Genomic DNA, 9,040 nt, shown 5'->3' with positions numbered 1-9,040 from the left:
TAATTTTTTTGTACTTTTGGAATAAATACGTTTTTAGTAGAATTACTCGGAAATCGTAACCAGGAGTATCCCCTACCGACAGTTGGGGCAATTTCTTTCGGGGTACTGAAGGCAATTTAATGGGTTGACCCCTCCCAAGTTTGGCTTTTTTCATTCGCAAGAGTTAGGAATCGAACTCCTGACCACTTGTTTAAGAGATGAGTGCCCTTACCCCTCACACCAGCCAACTTTAGTATAAAGGTGAAGTATAATGATAATAGTTATATTATATTAAACTATACATTATTATAACTTATCATTGGAATAATAATAAAATAATAATAATAATAATAATAAGGCAAATAATAGAAATAGCCCGGGGTCATTGTTTAAGCTAAAGAATAGGGGAAAATACAATATAAAAAAATGATGACTCTCATTGCAATATCAGTCCCCTAGATATGCGGCAACATAATTTATAAACTTAAATGCACAAAGACCAAGTCAATACTAGATTGAATAGATGCACGCCCAACCGTCACCACCTCCTCTGGTTGCCGGTAACCCATTCCCTCCGACAACCTCACTCCCCAACCCTCTTTTAACCCTATTCCCCTCCTAGGGTGTCTATTGGTTCGGAATTCCGGCGGCGAAGCCGACGGTCGCGGTGCCGAGAAATCGAACCCTAAACCCTTTTTTGGAAAAATTACTGAGTATAAAAGAAGGGGATTTGATTTAACAGGTTGTTCTTGTGGTGGTTGTAAATTTGATCGGTGCTTTGAGGTTCGACAGCGATCTCGGGATCTATTTTTGTGGTCGGGGACGAATCATGGTGCAGATGAAGGGGATAGGGTGGTCGTCGGAAAGCGGCGACAAAGGCAGTGAGCCAGTGAGGTTTTCGAGGTAGTGGGTGATGGTTGGGACGGGGAGGGGGGTAGTTGGAGTTTGGTGGCAGTATATAAGTTTGATTGGGAGGGGAGAAGGAAACAAAGCCTGTCAATCTATTGCTAACTGCTAAATGAATGTAATACATATTCTTTGTCCGGAATGAGAGTTATCGAATGCCCCCGGGGCGTTCGTTATCGGCCTCCTATTTGTAATTTGTAAGGTATCTTCCTTTTCAAACCGTCTTCCTTTTTCGACCGTCAATTATGTACATTTCTAATGAGCTTTTCTACTTTCAGTCATCCACCTAAAAAGTTCGGTCTCGGATCGGACCATAATAAAATTATTGGAGTCTTTTGCAAAGGCAAGGGTAGTAGAGTCATCCACCAGATTATGGTGACGATAGTTTTAGTTTTTCTTCCATTCTGGGGGTGTTCGGGAAGGCCAGGATAGTAGAGTAGTAGCCTTAACTTTCATGCATTTATCCAACCTTTCATATTCACTTTTTTTTAAAACAGTTACAAGAATCACAGTAATTCATTCGGTAACCTACTCCATGATTCGACTCTTTTCTAAATCGATCTCATTACATTTCTCATCAGCTTCCCTCTCCTCAACTCATCCCCCATACAATGCCTTTCAACTAGTCATTACATTTCTCATGAGCTTCCCTCTCCTCAACTCCTCCCCCATACAATGCCTTTCAACTAGTTTCTCCTTCAAATCAAGAGCCCGAGATCGCTTGTTCAATTCGCTCTCTTTCGTCTCTATCACTAGCAAAATCCCCTCGCTTTTTTTTTTTGTTTTTTTCAGATCCATCAGTTAACATCGTAAATTGGGTCTCGTCCAACTTAGGAGCTAGACGACCCTCGTTAGTCTTCCCCACAATTCGAGAGATTGATGTGGGTAGAGATCGTCGTACCCAACTATACAAATTCTCAACTAATAAAGGATAGTTGAGGTTGAACCAAAAGCAGAAAAGGGTAGTCGAGGTTGAACCACAAGCAGATCAAATATTTTAGTACTATTTAGTCTCAAATCACAAATTACCTATGAAAGTCGAAATTGTCTCCCACCATGCCTCGACTTGCCCTTGGCCCAGAAATCCAAAGGTATCCCATACCTGAATACATGATCTTATAAATTCCAAAATGGACATGGTTAACTCGTCTTAACTTGAGACGAATCGGTCATTTTATGTACTTTTTAAACATTCATTTTACATATAAACCCTAAATGCATTAATCTGCCTCTTTTAAGCATTCATTTTATGTACTTTTTGTTAATATTTTGACAATAATTTGTCATATCATTAAATAAATACCGTTTACTCAATCGTAAACATATTATCTTTACAAAATTTAGTCGTTTGAAAACTCGATATTTAGTAGTTTGGGTATTTTAAAAGCTGTTTACAAAATATGGATTAAATTTTTTATTCTCCCTGTATTTTTTTTTTTAATTTTGGCAATTTTTTTAAAACGTTCCCGGCACGGACCAACCCGCTCTTGTAACAATCCGGATTTCTAATTTACGAGTTGGGTCTCCAAACATGCTAGTAACGAATTTCCTCTCGTATCTCACACTTGGTCGATGAAATTTGCTATAACTTGTTAGCGTTTATTGTAATCCCCTATAAAATCTAGTACAAAACGATGGCAGAAAGATTGTCGATTGGGATTAAAACACAAGGATAAATGTTAAGCGAAATAAAATTCGGATTAAAATAAAGTAATCCTCGGGAACATTCCCAAATCGTAAGTCGATACAAGTGCCACTTTTGCTAAAAAGAGCTACAAATTAAAACCTCAAAATAGTGTTCAACAATATAAAATAAATAAAACAAATACAGAGTAGGATCTATACTACTCGGTAGCTCACTCTTCAATCCCAGCAAAACCTACACATGTCATGTTATGCAATAACATGCCGCAATCAGTGGGGAGTAACTCAGGCGTTCTCTCAGCTTCATCATGTAATACTCCATAACAAAATACTTGAAAACTTAAAACATTAATATCAACATATATTAAATCATAAATAAGTAATAAGCATTTCAAAACTCTTTATTCAAAAGATAGAGTACCAAAACAAGCTAACCATGATCTCATATCTTCTTATGGAATTTAGCTTAGTGTCTATATAATGATTTTTACTCGAACTATACTAAAGTATCGAAGTACAAAACTAGATAAGGCAACGTCAAACTTATGACATTTCTCGTAAGAATTAGTAAATGCTACCTCACTAGGCTACTCAACTAATAATAGCACGGCGACTTACCTTTTTGGGAATGTTCCTGAGGATTACTTTCTTTTAATCCGAGTTTTATTTCACTTAGCATTTAACATTGTTTTTTAATCCCAATCGACAATGTTTCCGCCATTGTTTTGCACTAGAATTGATAGGGGGTTAAAGTTGGTATCAGAACATCACTGGTCCTAGCACTCACACTTTGATCTTTAGGCAAAAAGACTAACAAATGACTTCACGAGTTAAAATGAGATAGAGAGAGATGGGTAGAAACAAATACGGACTTATTCACTAACTTATGTGTTTGTGTAACTAAATGGCTAGCATTGAATTTATTTCTTGTTTTCCCGACGAAGAAGATGAAGGGACGAGAACTTAGTGTTGTGCATGCAAGGAAGATACAACCATGGTTTCCAGCCCAGATTAAGTTTTGCTCAAGCTGCAGACCAGATGAACAAGACTAGACTTAAGTTTCAAGATGGTGCAATAGACCAAGAGATGATTACACTGTGGATTCGTGATAACGGGATCGTCGCCTACCCCGCGTCAAACTATATTTATAAAACTCATTGCCTAACTAGTGTAGTAGGGTAAGGAGGTCGATCCATAGAAACAGTTACGATCGTATATTGGTTTTCGTTTGGTTTAGTCTAGTCAATAAAAGGTTGGAGATTTCAATAATCTAAATGCAAAGAAACTAAGGAAGACAATAAACAAGCAAAAATGAAAGTAAATATAAATAACTAATTAAAGGGAGTTAGGGGAGTTAGGGAGTCGAGTCAATTGCTAGCTCCTAGGACGGGGTAAACAATCCAACCCACAAATGTAACAAGAAACAGAGTGAGACGGTCTTTCGACCCACTAACCCAACCAACCCTTGTCTCAATTTTCATAGGTCAAGAAGGTCATCAAAAGAAAGGTGTTGACCTCGAACTTTCTTACTCGGTCAAATTTGCAATTACCTAAGTCGAATCGTCACCCTAACCGAATAATTCACCAAACCCTTGAAAGTTTAATTTTAGTTTCTAAAATGCTAAAAATGGAAGCATAATCGTCCAATGGTGGAACTAACTCAAGAACCCTAATCTTTTTCCCCCTAACTAAAGACAACTCAATAATCATCATAAAAACTAAACTTAATAAATTACCCACTCATAATAATGCAATACTAAACATGATTAACATAATAAAGATGAGGACTTGCACTAATTAGACATTAATCAATATCTATCTATATTATTAAAGGAAGCTTTTTTCGAGCGATTACAGAGTCTCCAAGTTTTGCAAACTACCTATAATATTAAAAAAATAGAATTATAATTAAGCGATAGTAAATTAGTAATAGTATTTGACATAGACTATGGAACTTAATACGGAGTAACAATATGCAAAGAATCATTGTTCAACTACACTTCTACCAACTTTATAGAGGTGCATCTAAACACTATATAAGAATTAAAGTTGTACGCACAAATCAAAAAATTTGCCTCTTGCTCTACTTTTTTCCTTTTCTGAATTGTTTAGATTTAGATTACAAGCTTAGTGGTTTTGTTTTAATTTTAATTTTCTTTTGACCTTTTGGATTGCATGTATATATATTGTTTTGTTATAGGACGATGTATAAGAGTTATAATCTGTATTTTGTACTAAAAGTGTTTGTGTTGATTGCAGGTATGAATAAATTAAACTTATAATGTGACAGTGGAAGTCATGGTTGAAAAATGTTCAAATAGTAGTATACTCCTAAAGGTACGGTTAATATTGTCATATCTATATACAAGTTTTTATATTATTAGCTCATAATTTTTCTCCCTCAAGTGATTACAAAGACCGAGAGATTTTCATGAATGCATGATGCCCATTCCCCCCTCATTTTATGTATAGTAAGTTGTATTAAAATCATAATTATATCAATTATTTACGTCTTTGATGTATACTTTTTATGCTAATTATATTATTAGTTGACCATATTATCCGTTCATGTTTACTATACCGAGACCCTCATTAGATGATTGACAAAAGCAACTTTGGAAATTTTATTTGTTATGAGCCTCATCGACCTTAACTCATGATTATGATGTGCATATGGAGTTTATATTTGTAATTTATAAGAGTATTTATTGTATACTAATGATATTTGTTTAATTTATGCACCCTCTAGGATATTTCTACGAAAGTAACTAGGAGTATATGACTAAAACAATTGACATACATGTTCATGGTAGTTTTATTCGTAATTTTTGTATCAATATTATGCCACATAATATTATATTAGTTTACAAATTAAATATAGTTTGTTAGTCTTGGTATGTATTTTGCTGCAGATTTTATTGTTATTTGTATATTTATTTTTAAGGGAAACCATAAACATACTCGATGGAGTCTCAACATATGTACGATGTATTTCAATTACTTTATCTATTTATTGCAAACTCTTAACTTTATCCTCATGTCCATCATGTAACACACATCTAGCAAAGAAAGGACAAACATAAAATTCATATACGTCTACCACAATTAAGAGTTTACTCGGTTCTTTACTCCTTATCGTACCAGAGGTCCTATTACACTTTTGCTTTGATACAATAATACAGTGTACTTATTTGTAAATTGTATTATTAATTGTGTGATACGGAGTAATAATAAGAATATATGAGACCGATTTACAATGTAGTAATACAATCTAAAACGTTTTTGCTTTATAAGATCTACTATGTCTTAGTGTCTACTCCAGTAGTAGGTTTAAACAACGAATATATTGGCTTTTTATTTTAAACCGTCTGAAGCAAGACGGATTGATAATCTCTCTTAGCCTTATCACCCCTCATTCTGTTCTTTTTTTATTTATTGTTTCTCTATGTGTTAGAACCTCAAAGATACAACACATTACACATGTAGGCAATTTTTGAGTATTTTTGAATTTTGTATTATGATCATGAGAGACCATGTAATTCACAGTGTTTAAAATAGATGATTCTCGATGTGTTTCGATCTACTGGTGAAAGGGCACGCTACAATCTTTTATCTCTTTACTCTTTCTTAGTCGTGATTTGTGAACGACTTACTTTTTTTTTTTTTTTTTTGAGAAAATAGAAGGGAAACAAAATAAAAAAATGGGTGGGGCAAATCTTTTTTTCACCCTATTTTTTATCTCATTTACCATACTTAATTGACCTATTTTCGATTTAAGACGGATATAATAATAACACATGTGCAGTTTCACAAGTTCTTATATAATATAGTTTTGGTATCACATAATTTTAGACTATTAGTGGTGCATAATATTTGTATGAAAAAGTTTTAAAAAAAAAATATTTCTGACAGGAATTTTAAATTATTATACGTTTTAACTTTTAAGCAATATTAAAGACTTTTTTATCTTTTAAAACTACCTAAATATAAATTTAGTAATTAACAATAAGAAAAGAAAACAGCATACTCATACCCAATTTCTACCGTAAGGTCTATATTTATTGCTAATATAGTGTTTGAGTAGGTGGGATTTTTTTTATTTTGTTTCCCTTCTATTTTAGACCACGCAAAATATTTAGACCCACATGTAATTAAATTTGGACAACGTAAGACATTCCTTAAAATGAAAGAGAGAAGAAAATCTGCCTTGCTTGGATAAGGATAGAGGGAACAAATTAGTAATTAGGAGGGAGTATTTTATTTCATTTACTTGATTTCCAATTCAACACAATATATATTAGTTTAATTAGTTCAGAAATGGTAAAAGGAGAAGGTTAAAATGAAGGAATTCAACAAGCTAAGGCCATGCTCTTTCTGGGGCTCAAGTTCAATTGAGTTTATTTAAGCTCAATTCAGTTTAGTTCAACTCAACACTTTTCAAATTAACTCTTACTTTAGCTTAGCTCAACTCAACTAAGTTTCATTCGATTCGATTCGATTCAACACTTCTCATATTAACTCTTACTTCAACTACATTAAAGTTAGCTCAATTCCATTAATTTAGTTTACTTGACTCAACACTTATCATATTAACTCTCATTTAAGCTTCCTTCAAGTCACTCAATTCCATTGCTCACTTGATTCAACTCAACCGGCTAAACCAAATTTGATTTCATTGATTCGATTGAGATGAACACTTCTCAAATTAGCTCTAACTTTAGCTCAACTCCATTCAACTAAGTTTCATTCGATTCGATTCAACTCCATATGGTTCGATTTAGCTCAATACTTCTCATATTACTCTCATTTTAGCTCCATTTAGTTCAAACTCAATTCCATTCGAGCTACTTTCAATTCAATTCGGCTTAACTCGGTTTCATTCCGTTGGTTCAATTTGAACTCTTCTCAAATTAACTCTTACTTTAGCTTCATTCATTTTTAACTCGCCTACATTCAATTTAGTCCACTCAACTTTATTCAAATTTCAAATCTTCTCAAGTTAATTCTTACTTCAACTCCATTTACATCGGATCAACTACATTGATTCAGTTTAACTCACTTTAATTCAATTGGTTCAACTCAACTCAATAACTCTTCTCAAATTAACCATTACTTTAACTCCTTTATGTTCAGCTTAACTTTATTAAATTTTGTTTAGCTCAACTTTATTAAATTTTGTTTAGCTCAACTCGGCTCCTTTCCGTCAGTTCAGCTTCTCTTCTCTCAGCCAGTCAGCCTAAAGTCGCACATGCCAGGACTAAGTAAAATGCCCTTTTAAGGCAAACCTCCTTGAGAGTGTGCTTAGTTCACGTCCTTTTCATTGGTAAACCAGCCCCAGACAACAAGCCCGGGCATCGCCCGGGTATTAAATCTAGTATATATATAAAAGAGGCTTTTTTCAGGCAATTCTAGAGACTCCAACTTTTTAAAAACACGATTTTTATTTTTAATAATAAATTCAGCTGAAGATAATTATTTTGAGCTAAGAAAATAAGAAATTATAGTAAATTACAAAAAAGATTGAGTTTTATTTTTGAATCCTACATAAGATAAATCTCCAAAGAGTCATATACATATACTAATTGGAGACCTACGGAGTACCTTTTTAGGATAGAGTTTTATAACTAATTTTTCTTAATAAAAATTCCTTTATCTCTTCATAATATTTGGAGTAATTGTGCCCTATTATTATGTTAACTCTCTCTCTCACTATAAATAGGTCAGCCAAGACGACAAGTCGCAACACCCAACTTTTATCATCGATTAACCGTTTTTTCTCTATTTATTAATTGTTAATTGTTAATGTTGTTTAATTCAATGTTTCATGGTAGAATATTCTATACGTTTTGCTTTTATAATCTGTAATTGGTGTTACTTTATTAAACCTTTGAGTTTGCATTGATTTTTTGTTAAATATACTGACACTTTGATTCTTTTTTTTGTAGGTCGATCTAGATGAAAGTAATAGAGTAATACAGAGTACCTATTTGGACTGTGTTATGAAGTGCACATTAGAATGAAGACAGTAGATTTTGATACTAATTCGTGCATGGGATTGAAGTATGTATTAGGTTTGTATTTGCATTGCATGAATTGGATTTAGTTAAATATATCATTATATATTTGGAGTCTCTAACTCTATATATGGAGTATATTACCCGAGTTAAGCATAAGACAAGGACCTAAACTTTTAATTATTTTCCAGTTAAGGACTTGTACTTCTGAAATTTCCAGTTAAGGGACTCGACATGCTTTCTGTTAGCAATTCCGTTACTTTTCTTTTGCTTTTTAATTTTACTGAACATCTACTGGTTTGTCACTAATCATCTTTGAACTTTTTCCTCTTTTTAAAAAACTTTGCGTTGTCCCTTTATTCCTCCGCAAAGTATGCAAGCTTATTACTCTAAAATTATACGGATTAATATTTGAATTAAGCACACATACAATCTGACCCTACAATTATATAGCTAACTTCACCATATAATATTCTGACTAAGCATACCTAATATTG

General features: G+C 33.4%; 1 long non-coding RNA gene across 1 annotated transcript; it reads left to right on the top strand.

The window, feature by feature from the left end:
• Positions 1 to 376: 376 nt before the first annotated feature.
• On the top strand, positions 377 to 8,769 carry LOC141626469 (uncharacterized). Its single transcript, XR_012536055.1, has 3 exons — positions 377 to 1,087; positions 4,789 to 4,866; positions 8,475 to 8,769. It is a non-coding gene; the product is annotated as an uncharacterized LOC141626469 (long non-coding RNA).
• Positions 8,770 to 9,040: the final 271 nt, after the last annotated feature.

This window comes from Silene latifolia, chromosome Y (genome assembly GCF_048544455.1).
Source record: "Silene latifolia isolate original U9 population chromosome Y, ASM4854445v1, whole genome shotgun sequence".
NCBI lineage: Eukaryota > Viridiplantae > Streptophyta > Magnoliopsida > Caryophyllales > Caryophyllaceae > Silene > Silene latifolia.
This window is presented reverse-complemented; position numbering and strand designations above follow the sequence as displayed.